The sequence below is a fragment of the Choloepus didactylus genome, chromosome 4 (genome assembly GCF_015220235.1).
Source record: "Choloepus didactylus isolate mChoDid1 chromosome 4, mChoDid1.pri, whole genome shotgun sequence".
Taxonomy (NCBI): domain Eukaryota; kingdom Metazoa; phylum Chordata; class Mammalia; order Pilosa; family Megalonychidae; genus Choloepus; species Choloepus didactylus.
In genome coordinates this window covers 66,692,398-66,706,603 of record NC_051310.1, presented here as the reverse complement: position 1 = coordinate 66,706,603, position 14,206 = coordinate 66,692,398, and the positions used below count along the sequence as shown (strand labels likewise).

General features: G+C 41.4%; 1 protein-coding gene across 3 annotated transcripts in view; it reads left to right on the top strand.

Annotated features, from left to right (window-relative positions):
- The first annotated feature begins 2,362 nt into the window (after nucleotides 1-2,362).
- LOC119531496 (magnesium transporter NIPA2) overlaps nucleotides 2,363-14,206 on the top strand; it is a 36,767-nt gene continuing 24,923 nt past the window's right edge. Inside the window, exons 1-2 of one of the 3 annotated variants that reach the window (XM_037832801.1) lie at nucleotides 2,564-2,827; nucleotides 6,453-6,575. The gene's annotated coding sequence lies outside the window, so the exon portion shown is untranslated. Of the gene's footprint in view, nucleotides 2,466-2,563; nucleotides 2,828-6,452; nucleotides 6,576-14,206 lie in introns of those variants that run through there. The other 2 variants (XM_037832802.1, XM_037832800.1) reach the window with 2 other exon arrangements.

The following is a 14,206-nucleotide window of genomic DNA, read 5'->3' as shown; positions in this document are numbered from 1 at the left end:
CCAAAGCTTTCATTTTACTCTATTGTAATTCCTGTCCTCCCTCTACACCTCATTCCCAGGCAACCACTCATTTGCTTTCTGTCACTATAGGTCAGTGTGCATTTCCTAGAATTTTATATAAATGGAATCATATGGTTATGTACTCTTTTTTTTTTGGTATGGCTTTTTTTTTCACTGAGCAAAATTGTTTTGAAATTGAGCCATGTTATGGTGTGTATCAATAGTTCATTACCTTTTATTCTGAGTAGCATTCCATTATATGGATATATCAGTTTGTTTATCCATTCAGCTGTCGATGGACATTTGGGTTGTTTCCAGTTTTGGACTATTACAAATAAAATTGATATTGAATGTGCATTTACAAGTCTCTGTTTTAAAAACAGCCTTATTAATATATAATTCACGTACCATTCACCCATTTAAAGCGTACAGTTCAGTGGTTTTTAGTAAATTCACAGATATGTGCAACTATCAACGCAGTCAATTTTAGAACATTTTCATCCCCTCAGAAAGAAAACCCCTATCCTTTAGCTATCACCCTGTATTCCCCAGTCCTTCCCACCTCCCACCCCCAGCCCTAGTCAGCCACCAATCCACTCTTATCTCTATAGCTTTACCTTTTCTGGGCTTTCATATAAATAGAATCATATAATATGTGAACTTTCGTGAATGGCTTCTTTCCCTTAACTTTACAAGTCTTTTTATGGACATATGCTTTCATTTCTCTTGGGTAAATATGTAGGAAGAGAGTGGCTGGATTATATGGTTGGTGTACATTTAATCTTTTAAGAAGGTGCCAAATTGTTTCCCAAAGAAGTTGTTCCATTTTACGTTTACATAAACCAGCAGTTTATGAAAAGGAACTAGATTTTTTTAGGTTTAAAAATACCTCCATATCAATGCTTGCATATTCACAATGTACATGATGTGCACCCAGTGGCTGGAGAATCGTGATTTCAGCATTTAAGAAGTATGTATCATATTAGCAAGATATATATACACATGCAAAGGCCATGTACAATGTGATAATAAGTGTCAGGTCCAGAGAATGAGATAGGAGTCTGTGGACTACGGTGGTAGGAGAGAGCTGATTAGATGAGGCAGGGCTTTAGCAGGGATGATTAGAATATTGGCAGAGAAGAGCTGCAAAGAAATTCATTCATTAGGTTTAATTAACATATCAACTTCTAAGCATTCTTGCTCACATGAACTGAAAACTGCTTTCATCACAGTCATCTGTGCTCTTAGAGGTATCTGTTGGCATCTTTATTAGTTAGTTATTGCAACCATAGGTTTATGGGTCAATGCAATTTTGCTAATTTGGATGACTTGGCTGGTTTCCACTGGGCGGCTGTACTACTTGGCTGGGCTCTCACATGTCTGGGGCTTGACCATGCAACTGGGCCCCGTTACTGCACTCCGAACACTCGCAGCCTCCGGCAGTCTAGCCCAAGCTTCTTTTCGTGGTCTAGGCTGGGAACCAGCACACTCTCACTGCTGCCACATTTTACTGGCCACAGCCTGTCCCAAGAGCAGCCCAGATTCAGGGATTAGGGAGAGCTGCAAAGTCACTGTAAAATGTGCAGGCACATGGAAGGGCAGAGAATCAGAGCCATTCGACTTCAGTCTACCACAGCACCGTAGTCCTTGGTTGCGGAACGCACAGCAGATGAAGGACTTTTAAATTACAAGGGGCATAGTTAAGTACACCAAAACCAGAGTGGTCTGGTGTGTGGTCTAGAACGGACCAGTACAGTGGGATTAGTCTCAAAGGGGCAAGTTATATTTGACATTTTCCGTTTAAATAGGCATATAATTCAATTTAGAAAGCTGCACATGCAAAATGATTTAAATTTTGTATACGTAATAGTATTTTTGCACCTAGGAGAACGTCCCTGAGGGACATTTACACCTGTACCCAAGCAATCACTGATTTGTGGGCAAATCCCCTTCCTTTCCTCAGGAACGCATCCTCTGAGCTCCGTCCTTGTCTGAGAAGGAGCTCAGGCCAACGGCCTCACAGTAGGGTTCCTATGTTCAGGAAAAATAAACCTTCCTGCTCCTGGTGTCGCGAAGCCAGCTTTTACCAAACCACAAACTCTTCAAAGAAAGCATCTGTTCCGGGATTCGGTCGGCCCCGCCCCTCCCCGCCCCGCCCCGCCTCCAGACTCCATTGGCCCCGCCCACCCTGCCCCCGCCCCAGGCTTCCCTTTGCCCCGCCCCCAGGCCTCCCTTGCTCCGTCCTCCCCTTATCCTCCTCTGAACCTCCACTGCCTTAGGGGATTACCAGGGACGCCTGGGCAAACGCAGCCTCTCAAACTGACCACCGCTGGGAACGCGCGTTTCACATAAGTGCCGCATGGATTCTGGCTGTGGCCAGACGGTTGGCAGACGCTACCTTACGAACTACTCGCCAGAACCCTTCTCCCTCGGGTTGCCCTCCTTGGCTCCGCCGACAAGCCCTTGTAAGGAAACGAGACCACCGGGAGGGCCCTGGGGCGGGGCTTCCCCAGGCCGCTGCGCATGCGCGCCGCCGCTATGTTGCGTCATTCGGCCGCGTCTGGGTATTCCTCGGCTGCGGCCCCTGGGTCCCGGCGGCTGTGGCGGGGCGGAGGTCGTCCCAGACGGGCTGCCCTCGGGGCTTCCCCATGGAGGAGGCGGCGCGGACAGCTGCAGCCTCGGATGCTCGCACATCCTGCAGGACAGCGACGACGGCAGTGGCCGCGCGAGCGCAGGTCGGGGCGGCCGTGGCGGCCTGCGCGCGGGTGTGAGCCGCGGTGACCCCGCCGGCCCGAGGAGGGCGGCCGCGGGGCGGCCTGCGGACCCGGTGAGCGCGCCGCTCCCTTCCTCTCAGGGCCACTTTGCGGGCGGGTCGGCGGGTCCAGCGCTGGGAGGCGCCTCTCAGGGGCGACTTTGCTTTCCCCGGGGACGTCGGGCCACGCTCCTTGGGAGGTGAGGGTGGGTTACCTCGTAAGCTGCAGCGGGGAACCCAAACGTGAATTGGATTCTGTTAAATCCAATGGAAACCCGTTCTGGCTCTGTCGGTGCGCGCGTTAAAAGAGTTTCATTTTATCGTGGTGAGTTTTAGGTGCTTTCAGCTACCGCCGAAGTCATTAACTGACGGAAGTCTGCTGTAACCTAACGTTTTCAGCAAGCCTGCTTTAAGTTACTAACTTATAAAATCACTGATTCCAGTCTCCCTCTTCATGCAACTTCATGTCTCATTCATCTCTTCACCAGATTTTAAATACAAGACCGCATCGTTTCTGTTCCTAGAAATTCTATGTATACCCTGTGTCCATTTCGTTCATTAGAAGTAAATTTTGTTATTTGTGTTTTTGGTAATAAGAGAAAATGTGATTACAGGTCTTTGGTCCGTTTCAGTAAGTTGTCTTTCAAGCAGTGTTCTTCACACGTTATGCTCAGTTGAGTAAGCTTCATGTCATTTGGTAAGGAAAATGAGCATGGGGACTAGAAACCAAATTTAAAAAGCACGTAGTAACTTCATTCAGTCCTTTTGTCTACCTTTATACTCTCTTCTTCCAGGCTGGAGTCACTCTGCCAGGGCTTAAAACTTTAAATGAGAATAAAGGGTAATATTTATGAGGAAATGAAAAAGTGAATGAGTCATCCTCTAAACTCTTCCAGCCTTTTTTTTTCATAAGACAAATGATGTTAGCTTAATGTGCAAGTTGACTTATAACTAATTGATTGTGCCACTAAATTAGGGTTGGAGATTTAGGCTTTCTAGTATTTATAAGTACTGCTTTGAAAAATAATTAGCCAAATGAGAGGTTGGAAAAAACTAAAGCTAACTTTAGGTAGCAGCGGGAACCAAGGAGAAGTAAAGATTAAGAACTCTCAAATTTTAATGTTAGGGAACCTAATGTAGAAGTAGAATCCATTGGGCACTTGGGCCCCAGTTCAGGCTTTATAATTTACTTTCCTTGTAATCCTTTATATGTTAACCCCTTGAGGTTTAGCTTCTTTAGTGGTAAGGCACAGAAAATGGTACCTTTTCATTATTGTGTGGCTTAGAAATAATGAGTGTAAATCACTCAAAACTGGCTTACATAGGTGCTCAATAAGTGGTAGCTATTATTGGGAAGAAATAATTATAAAAAAGAATTACACAGGATTTTAGGATATTTCTATTGTGTAAAAAATGGTTCACTTATTTAAAACTACTGACTTTAAATATTACATTATTTTTTTCATGCAAGGTATAATTACCATCTAAATTCTGATATACTTCACTGGTGTATGTTATGTTTTTGAAAAGAAACAAAGAACTAAGAGCACCCCTCAGTCTAAAGAGATGCTCAACCTTAAACATTCATGCATGACTAACTGTATTTATTTCATCTAAATAGATTTGAGATATATTAACTGTATAAAGTCCTAAATGAATCTACATGAAAATAAATTATCTGGCAAAGTAAATGGATTGTAGATCCATCTGTTTCACATTCTTTGGGTCCCCAGGGTCTGACACTTCACCTGCTTACTCTGTGTGCTGGTCTCCCACTTACCTTTCTCATTCAGGGTCAGCCACAATGGCCTTTTTTTTCCTAGAAAACTGTAAACATGCCCACACCACAGAGCCTTTGCACTTGCTTTTCTTGCTGATTGGACTGTTCTTTTCCATTTGCTTTCAAGCCTTTGCTCAAGGTTACCTCCAGTGAGACTCCCTGATCACCCTAATTAAAACAGACTTCTCCCCACTCTGACTTCCCTTGCTTTTTTTTTTTTTAAAAAAAAAAAACCGTAGCATTTACCACCTTCTAATATACTATATAATGTTCTTATTTATGTTCATTATCTCTCCCTGCCCTTGGTAGAAGTTAAACTTCATGAGGGTAGCGGTTGGGGTCTGTTTTATTCACTTGTGCATCCTCAGTTCCTAAAACATAATATGTGCTCGTAGTATGTGTTTATTGATTAAGTAAGATAAGCAAGCCATCTGTCCACAGGGAGCCACAATAAATGGGAAATGAGTCATGTACGTAAGTAACCATAATACAGGCTGGAAAATAAGTGTTTAAAGACAGATGCAGGTGAAAGGCTGAGGGAATTAAAAAATGATTGGGATTATTCTGGGTTGTGGAATTCAGGCAGGGTTGCACCAAGAAGGTGTTATTTAAATGATGACAGGGATAAAAAAAGAAAAACAAAGATCTGAAGGAGGAAAAGTAGGAGTAGGTAAGAATGGCAGTAGTGTGTTGGCTTCACGTAAAACACAGGGTTGGAACAAATGGTGAAGGATACTGGTTACTGGGTTGCAGAATTGCAGTAGGTAGCCACTGCTAGTTTTTAGCAGGAGGATGGCTTTGGCAGAGATGTCTTTTGTGGAGCAGCGTGACAGTATTGTGTTTAAGCTGCATTGGGGTCAGGAGACACGCAGAGCTGCAGGGTCTAGACAGGCAGAGCAGGCATGAGGCCATATTTCAAAGGTTTAATCCATCTGCACCCTTGCCCTTGTATCCAGTTGCAATGATGAAGATGTTGAAGCCATTGTCAAAACACAAAAGGAAGAGAAGACATTGCCCGATACTGAGAGTTGGGTTTGAGCTGCTGCTTGCTTGTGTTCATCTCTGGGAAGAAATGGAGACTCCAGTGGGAAAGGCAGAAGGTGGAGAATGAGGAGAGCTGGACTCTAGTCCGAGTCCTGCTATCCGTCACCTGTGTGACAAGTTACCCCTCTGTGCCTGTTTCTTCGTCATGGACCCTCATCTCATACCTCTTCAAGCCTTTGTGGAAATGAGAAATCAAAAGTGCTGTGACACGTTTAAAGCTGGATATGTACTTCAGTTGGTGTGGTTTTTAAAGATTGCTGTCTTTGGCGATTGTATTGCTTACTGTTAATCATTTTGCAAAGCATATTTTAACTTGGGTTTTCCTCATAGATGTTAAAATGCTAGTTCATCTTCTCCTGTTCCTTAAATTACATGTTCACCACATTAGTGAGGAAGGTGGACCAGTTTTATTCTCTTTGAGATATATTTCATTCTCAACATACTTGCATTTAATGAAGGTTCACATTGTAAGTATTTGTAAATGATAGTAAATTAAGTTTGTAAAAATTAAGTTTATGAAAAGACAGAAAGAACAATCTGGGAATTCCAAGAGTCTTCAAAAGTGTGTTTATTATTTTCAGAAGTTTTTATTCACTCAGCTGTGAATTCTTGAGGGAAGGGGCCTTTGGTCATCTTTCTGACTCCTGTGCTTGACACATGGTAGCTGCTCAGGTTTATTGAACAGATGGCGACAAATAAATAACATGAATGCTTAGCTGTGGGACCTTCTACTTGAGGAAAGATGGGCAGGAGATCATCGTCTCTGGTTTGGGAATCTAGTTGAAGTAAAACTTGAAGATTTTCTTGTTTAGCTTTCTTTAAGTCTGGACCTTCCTGATGGCTAATCTTTAAGAATAAAAAATATCTCTGTTGCAGGCTCTCCCGGCTGTGATTGACTTTCTCTGCTACAGGGAAGGTAGCAGAGCATTATTAGATCTGAGAATAGCAGAGTAACTCATACTTTTCAGGATATTCATGCCAGTGTCCTGTTTTCAAACTGTAAGTCAAAATGATATAATTTGTTTACTTAGTTTAGGGGCTGAAGGCTGCTTTTAATGACGAGGCTTGGGGATTTTAATGTTGCTTGCCATTTCTTACCCCCACCCCTCTTATGGTATAGTTCCACCAGTGAACAAACAACATAAACAAAACACCTTAATTCTAGAAAGGCTTACAAATCAAATTTGCTACCATAAATGAGTGCCTTTTCTGGGGGGAATCTTTTGATAGGTATTCACCACCAAGGATCAAAGTCATTATCTTTAAGAAACTTAGAGTTTGTGTTAGAAGATAGAACAGTAATTGAGGATTAAATTTTGTGAGGCTGAGTGTAAATAACACAAGTGCACAGGAGAGAAAGTGCCAGTGGTCTGGAGTTGTTAAAGACGTCTTTGTAGCACAGCTTGAAATGTGACCTGGTCCTGAGGAAAGAATTAGTTCTAAGGAGGTGGTAGGAAGCTAGGAGGCCCATGGAGTGTATGGGCAGCGGTGACGCCTGTCTGATGGGAGCCATGATTCTGGATTGGCAGAGAGTAGGAAATAAAGTGGACAGGAAAGAGGATGTTCTGGAGGTTCACACACATGCCTGATGCAAATCAGCAAACAGGAAAAAAGGCCTTCTCTACTTTTGTGTGTTTTTAAATTTCCCATAATGAAAAGGAAAAAATGAAAAGGAGAGGGGAAAATAGATTTTAAATAGCATTGTGAAACTATGTAATAAATATAGAGAAAATACATACAGTAAGTGAATTTTATTATATAATAAAGTTAGGAGCAATAAACTTTTAGCAACTGTATTAGTTAAGGTTCTCTAGGGAAACAGAACCAACAAGAGATATCTGTAAATACAAGATTTTATAAAAGTGTCTCATGCAATGATGGGGTTGTACTAGTCCAAATTCTGTGGGGCAGGCAGTGAACTGGCAGCTCTGATGAAGGTGTTTGATGAACTCAGGAGTCGCTGGCTAGCCAAAGAAGAAGTGAAGGTAGTCTCTGTCTCCCTTATTCAACTGATTGGAGCAAATCCAGCTGATTGAATCCTCTCATTGTGGAAGACATGCCGTTCATTGATGTAATTAGTCACAGGTACAGGCAGTTGAGTGATGATTTAATAAACCAGCCTTCTGGTTTATTAACCAACCACAAATGTCCTTGCAGTAATGGTTAGTCCAGTGCTTGCTTGACCACACACTTGGAAACCATCACCTGGCCAAGTTGACACATGAACCTAACCATCCACAGTGACCTTAGGAAGAAGTGAATAGAATTCTATTAGGTGTATATAACTCACCTAATAGAAATATGAATATGAAAGTCATCATAGTGTTAGTGATTATTAGCAAATTGAATAGTTACACATTTGGTATTTGAAGGTGAGGTTCCTATAAGGAAGGCCTGGATTTGAATTTGTGAAGCTACCACTATGTGAGGATTAGCATTGTCGAAAATCTGATTGGTTTCTGTGTATCATCTTTACAGGTAACAAAGTACCATTTTATTGATTCCAGAATATTTAGACTATAAGTTGATTTGTTCTGTTCAGACCTTACAAAGGGAAATTTATGAACCATGGAACTTCTAAAATTTAATGAGAAATACAACTACCAAGTAGTTACTTCCTCAGTAGGAGAATTTGCATGATCACAAAGAACATTGCTTCATGAAGCTAATGGTAAAGAAAGGTGATATATGTTTTTTAATGTTAATGATCTTAAGGCTTTCATTAAAGTTAGGTGACCACCATGCTTATTAGAATGATATACCTTCCAAGTGGACCAGCGGGATTAGTAGCTAGTTTTTTTATTCCCTTTTCCTGGACCCTATAACCACAATCCTTGCACTGTTACTTGGGTCTGGAACTACCACTTCGCAGCATACTTTGTTACACACCCAGTCAGGGGCAGGGCTGTGTCTCCAACTGCCTGGAGTTCTCAGCACCATCTTACCTCAGGAGGGGGATTGGGAGGGCTGCGGATACTTTTCCAAATTCCTTATGAGAGAGAGAGTCTGCAAAGGTTTCAAGTAGACAGTTAGTCTTATCTGTTATACGTAACTCATACTTTAAAAACTCAGAGTGTTTTTTTGTCTTGAGGCTCTTCTGTCCCTGGTTCACTTTTTTTTCCATTTTTTTAAATTGTGAATTTAACATATTTAAATGACAGTGATAACATTCCATGTATGATTTCACAAGTACTTAGAGAGCAAAACTCAAAGAATGTCATGGATCACAGTTCCACAACTTCAGTTTCCATTGTTGTAAAATGTAACATACATACAGAAAGGTGTCATCTCTCAATGTACAGCTCAACAAGCAGTCACATAGGTAGTTTCAAAAATTGTTATGAGTTACAGTTCGACGGTTTCAGTTCTTTCCTTATTATACAATACAAGGTATATGTAGGAAGGTGAAACCTTCAAGGCACAATTCAATGAGCAGCTGTGGAGCAAATCCCCAAGGATGAATCCCATTAACGTGCCATAGTCACTACGGACAATTCCCATACCATTAAGATCACCCGCCTTGTCACATCTGTACATATTAGATTATTGTTCCCCCTTCACTAGGTTCTGACTATCTCTAGATTCCCTATAGTCTACTTTTTAAGACACTTACTTTATATTTTTCACAGAGTTCACATTAGAGGTAACGTACAATATGTCTCCTTTTGTGCCTGGCTTATTTCACTCAACATTGTGTCTTCAGTGTTCATCCATGTTGTCATATGTTTCACGATCTTGTTCCTTCTTACTGTCACATAATATTCTGTGGTGTGTAAATACCACATTTAGTTTATCCACTCATCTGTTGAAGGACATTTGGATTATTTCCATTTCTTGGCAATTGTGAACAATGCCTCTATGAACATCAGTGTGCAAATACCTGTTTGTGTCACTGCTTTCAGATCTGGGTATATACCAAGAAGTGAAATTGCTGGATCATAGGGTAATTCAATATCTACTTTTCTGAGGAAATGCCAAACTGTTCTCCAGAGTGGCTGTACCATTATACAGTCCCACCAGCAATGAATGAGTTCCAGTTTCTCCACATCCTCTCCAACATTTGTCGTTTCCTGTTTGTTTAACGGCAGCCAATCTAATTGATGTGAGGTGATGTCTCATTGTGGTCTTGACTTGAATCTCCCTAATAGCTAGTGAAGATGAACATTTTTTCATGTGTTTTTTAGCCATTTGTATTTCTTCTTCAAAGAAAAGTCTTCTCAGATCTTTTGCCCATTTTATAATTAGGCTGTTCGTACTATTGTCTTTGAGTTGTAGGATTTCTTTTTATTTGCAAGATATTAGTCTCTTATCAGATACATGGTTTCCAAATATTGTTTCCCATTGAGTTGACTGTCATGTTTTTGACAAATTCCTTTGAGGTACATAAGCTTTTAAGTTTGAGGAGTTCCCATTTATCTGTTTTTTCCTTCATTGCTTGTGCTTTAGGTGTTAGGTCTAAGAAGCGACTTCCTAATACTTGGTCTTGAAGGTGTTTCCTTGCATTGTTTTCTAGGAGTTTTATGGTACTGTCTCTTATATTGAGGTCTTTGATCCATTTTGAGTTAATTTTTGTGTAGGGTGTGAGATAGGGGTCCTCTTTCATTCTTTTGAATATGGATATCCAGTTCTTCCAGGCCGTTTGTTGAAGAGACTGTTATGTCCCAGTTTGGTGGATTTGGGGGCCTTATCAAATATCAGTCAACCATAGATCTGGGGGTCTATTTCTGAATTCTCAATTGGATCCCATTGATCAATATGTCTGTCTTTGTGCTAATACCATGCTGTTTTGACTACTGTGGTTTTATGGTAAGCTACAAAATCAGGAATATAAGTCCTCCAACTTCATTTTTCTTTTTTAAAATGTTTTCAGCAATTCAAGGCATCTATCCCTTCCAAATAAATTTGATAACTAGCTTTACCAATTATGCAAAGTAGCTTGCTGGAATTTTGATTGTAATTGCACTGAACCTGTAGATCAGTTTGGGTAGGATTGACATCTTAACAATGTTTAGCCTTCCTTTCCAGGAGCATGATATATTTTTACATCTCTTTAGGTCCCCTTTTGTTCTTTTAGTAAAGTGGTATAATTTTCTGTGTAGAGGTCTTTTTTTTTTTTTTTTATTTTGAAATAAATTCAAAGTTACAGAAACAGTTGCAAAAACAATACTAACCCCATCACAGAATTCCATCATATCCTGACCCCCTCTCCCGATAGCTCAATCCACCAACTTTAACATGCTGTCACATCGCTTTCTTTCCCTTCCTCCCTCCCTATCTGTCATCCATCATCTATTGCTCTGTCTTCTGAACATATGAGAGCTAGCGGCACACATCATTGAATATACACTATAATTCACGTATACACTTCTCATGAACAAGAACATTCTTTTGTGCAATCCCATTAAGCGCAGCTAAGAAGTACAAGAGATTCAACAATGATATGAAGCTTACATTCTGTATTTCCTTTTCCTTATGTCTCAACTGTGTCCCTTTGAGCCACCTGTCCTCTGTCCTCCAATCCCATCCAAGTTCATCCTTGGCATTCAATTGTCATCTATTTAGACTGTCTTTTTTTTTTTTTTCCAATTGTGGAAACATATATATAGCCTAAATCTTCCCATTCCACCTCCTCCCTAGCCTTCCATTAGTGGGATTAATCACATTTAGAATGTTGTAATGCTCTTTCCCACCATCCATTACTAGAAATTTCCCTTCACCTCAAACAGCAACCCTACACTCATTTCTTAACTTCCCTTGCTCCTTCCCCCATTTCTCTTAAGCCAAACTCTACTTTTCATCTTTATGGTAATATTCTCTGATAATTTCTTTGTGTTTACTGTGGGGCTTAAAATTAACCTCTTAAATCCATATCAATCTTGTTTTTCTTTGATACCACCTTCACTTCAATAGGACACATAAACTATGTTCCTATACTCCTCCATTCCCCCACCTTTATATGGTTGTCTAAAATTACATATTTTACATTGAGTTCAAAACCACTGATTTGTCATTAGAGTTTGTGTATTTTATATCATGTAGGAAGTAAATAGTGGAGTTACAGTTCAAAAATTATTGACTTCTATTTGTATTCCATTGTAGTTGGAGAATGTGCTTTCAGTATATTCAAATTTTTTTTTTTTTTTTTTTTTTTTTTTTAAATTTCTTGAGGCTTGTTTTATGTCCCAGCTTGTGGTCCCTTCTGGAGAAAGATCTGTGATCACTGGAGAAAAATAAGCGTCCTGGTGATTTGGGATGTAAGGTACTATATATGTCTGTTAAAATTCTCTATATCTCTTTCTCCTTTCTTTGTGTCTCTGTTGGTAGGGCTCCCTTTAGTATTTGAAGTAGGGCAGGTCTTTTATTGGCAAAGTCTCTCAGCATTTGTTTGTCTGTGAAAAATTTAAGCTCTCCTTCAAATATGAAGGAGAGTTTTGCTGGATAAAGTATTCTTGGCTGGAAATTTTTCTCTCTCAGAATTTTAAATATGTCATGCCACTGCCTTCTCACCTCCATGGTGGCTGCTGAGTAGTCACAACTTAGTCTTATATTGTTTCCTTTGTATGTGGTGAATTGCTTTTCTCTTGCTGCTTTCAGAACTTGCTCCTTCTCTTCAGTATTTGACAGTCTGATCAGAATATGTCTCGGAGTGGGTTTATTTGGATTTATTCTGTTTGGGGTTCGCTGGGCATTTATGCTTTGTGTATTTATATTGTGTAGAAGGTTGGGGAAGTTTTCCCCAACAATTTCTTTGAATACTCTTTCTAGACCTTTACCCTTCTCTTCCCCTTCTGGGACACCAATGAGTCTTAAGTTTGGACGTTTTATTTTATGTATCGTATCCCTGAGATCCATTTCGATTTTTATTTTTTTCTCCATTCTTTCTTTTGTTCTTTCATTTTCTGTTCTGTGGACTTCTAGGACACTGAGACATTGTTCAGCTTCCTCTAGTCTTGTATTGTGAATATCCAGAGTCTTTTTAATTTGGCCAACAGTTTCTTTTATTTCCATAAGATCTTCTATTTTTTTATTTACTCTTGCAATGTCTTCTTTATGCTCTTCTAGGGTCTTCTTTATGTCGCTTATATCCTGGGCCATGGTCTTCTTGATGTCCTTTAAATCCTTTGCCATGTTTTCGTTCCTCGATTGTAGTTCTTTGATTAATTGTGGAAGGTACGGTGTCTCTTCAGATATCTTGATTTGTGTGTTTGGAGTTGGATTCTCCATATCGTCTGGTTTTATCATATGCATAAAGATTTTCTGTTGTTTTTGGCCTCTTGGCATTTGCTTTGCTTGATAGGGTTCTTTCAAGTTGTAAAAAAAAAATACCTATCTAATTTTTCAGAAACAGTTTGGTGGCGTACACTTTAAGTAACCAGCAGATGGCATCTGTGAGTCGCCTATACCCCTCAAGTCAGTTCTCCACCTTGTCCCCGCGGTGTGTGGGGAAATGATTCTTGTGGGGTTCAGTTGGAGAACTCAGTTTGGGTGTGTTGATGGAGCCGTCCGCCCTGAATGTGGGGCGTATGTACGGGTGGCCAGGGAGGAAGGACAGCTTTAATATTCAAATCCCCCAGGTTCCCGGAGATTCAAGGCCACTGCAAGAGTCTAAGCCTTCATTTCATTTCAGCCCCAGACCCTCTCTCTCGCTGTCCCACAAACCACCGGATTTGGCGTAGTGTCCCTGGGTTCTCCGGGCGGGTCTGCCCGCCCAGCCGTGATCCTCCAGGATCTCTGCTGAGGGAATGCCGTGCTACGTCACCAGCGCGCCCTCAAGGGAAGCCCCGGGCTGCCGGGCCGTGCCGCATTCAGCCTGATGCAAAGATGGCCGAACGGGGCGTCTCCACACCCTGCTCCTCGCACTGTTCCTCCTTCCCAGCTCCAGGACGACTGGCGGGGCTCTGAGCTGTGGGCACGGCCCCGGGCAGGAGTTTATCCAGCCCTCCAGGGAGCCAGCTGCTAGCCGTGGGGTTTCTTTCTGCTTCCAGCTCTGCCCTCTGTTCCCCCAACCCCAAGGGTATCTGCAGCGGGCTATCTTCCAGGCCAGACACCGAGAGGCCGGCCCAGCCCCCTCTTGCTGTGTTTTACTGCCTGGTTCCCACTATCGCAGCTGCAGCCACTCCTGGGTTTTTCCCTTTTTTTTTAAAGAGCCATTGGTCTCCAAATGCCAAACCCTGGCTTCCCCAGACTGCCACGTGGCTGCAGGTCTTCCAGCCAACTTACTCACTCGTTTCAGAATGCAGACTCCCGGTTTCACCAAGTATACAGCCCTGTGGAACTAGGATACCTCATTCAGCTGGCGCATCGCTGTAACTGGTATTCTGGGTTACTTTCTGGTTTTTATCTAGTGTTTTTCATGGAGGTCTTTTTTTGTACTGTCTCACTTAGCCGCCATCTTAGTTTCTCCCTGTGTAGAGGTCTTTTACATCCTTGATTAAGTTTATTCTTAGGTACTTGATTTTTTAGTTCTGTTGAGACTGGAATCTTTTTCTTGAGTGACTCTTCAGTTAGGTGATTTCTAGTGTATAGGAACGTTATTGACTTTTGTGCCTCACCACTTTCTTAAATTTATTAGCTCAGGTAGCTGTGTTGTCAATTTCTCAGGGTTTTCCAAATATAAGATCATATCATCT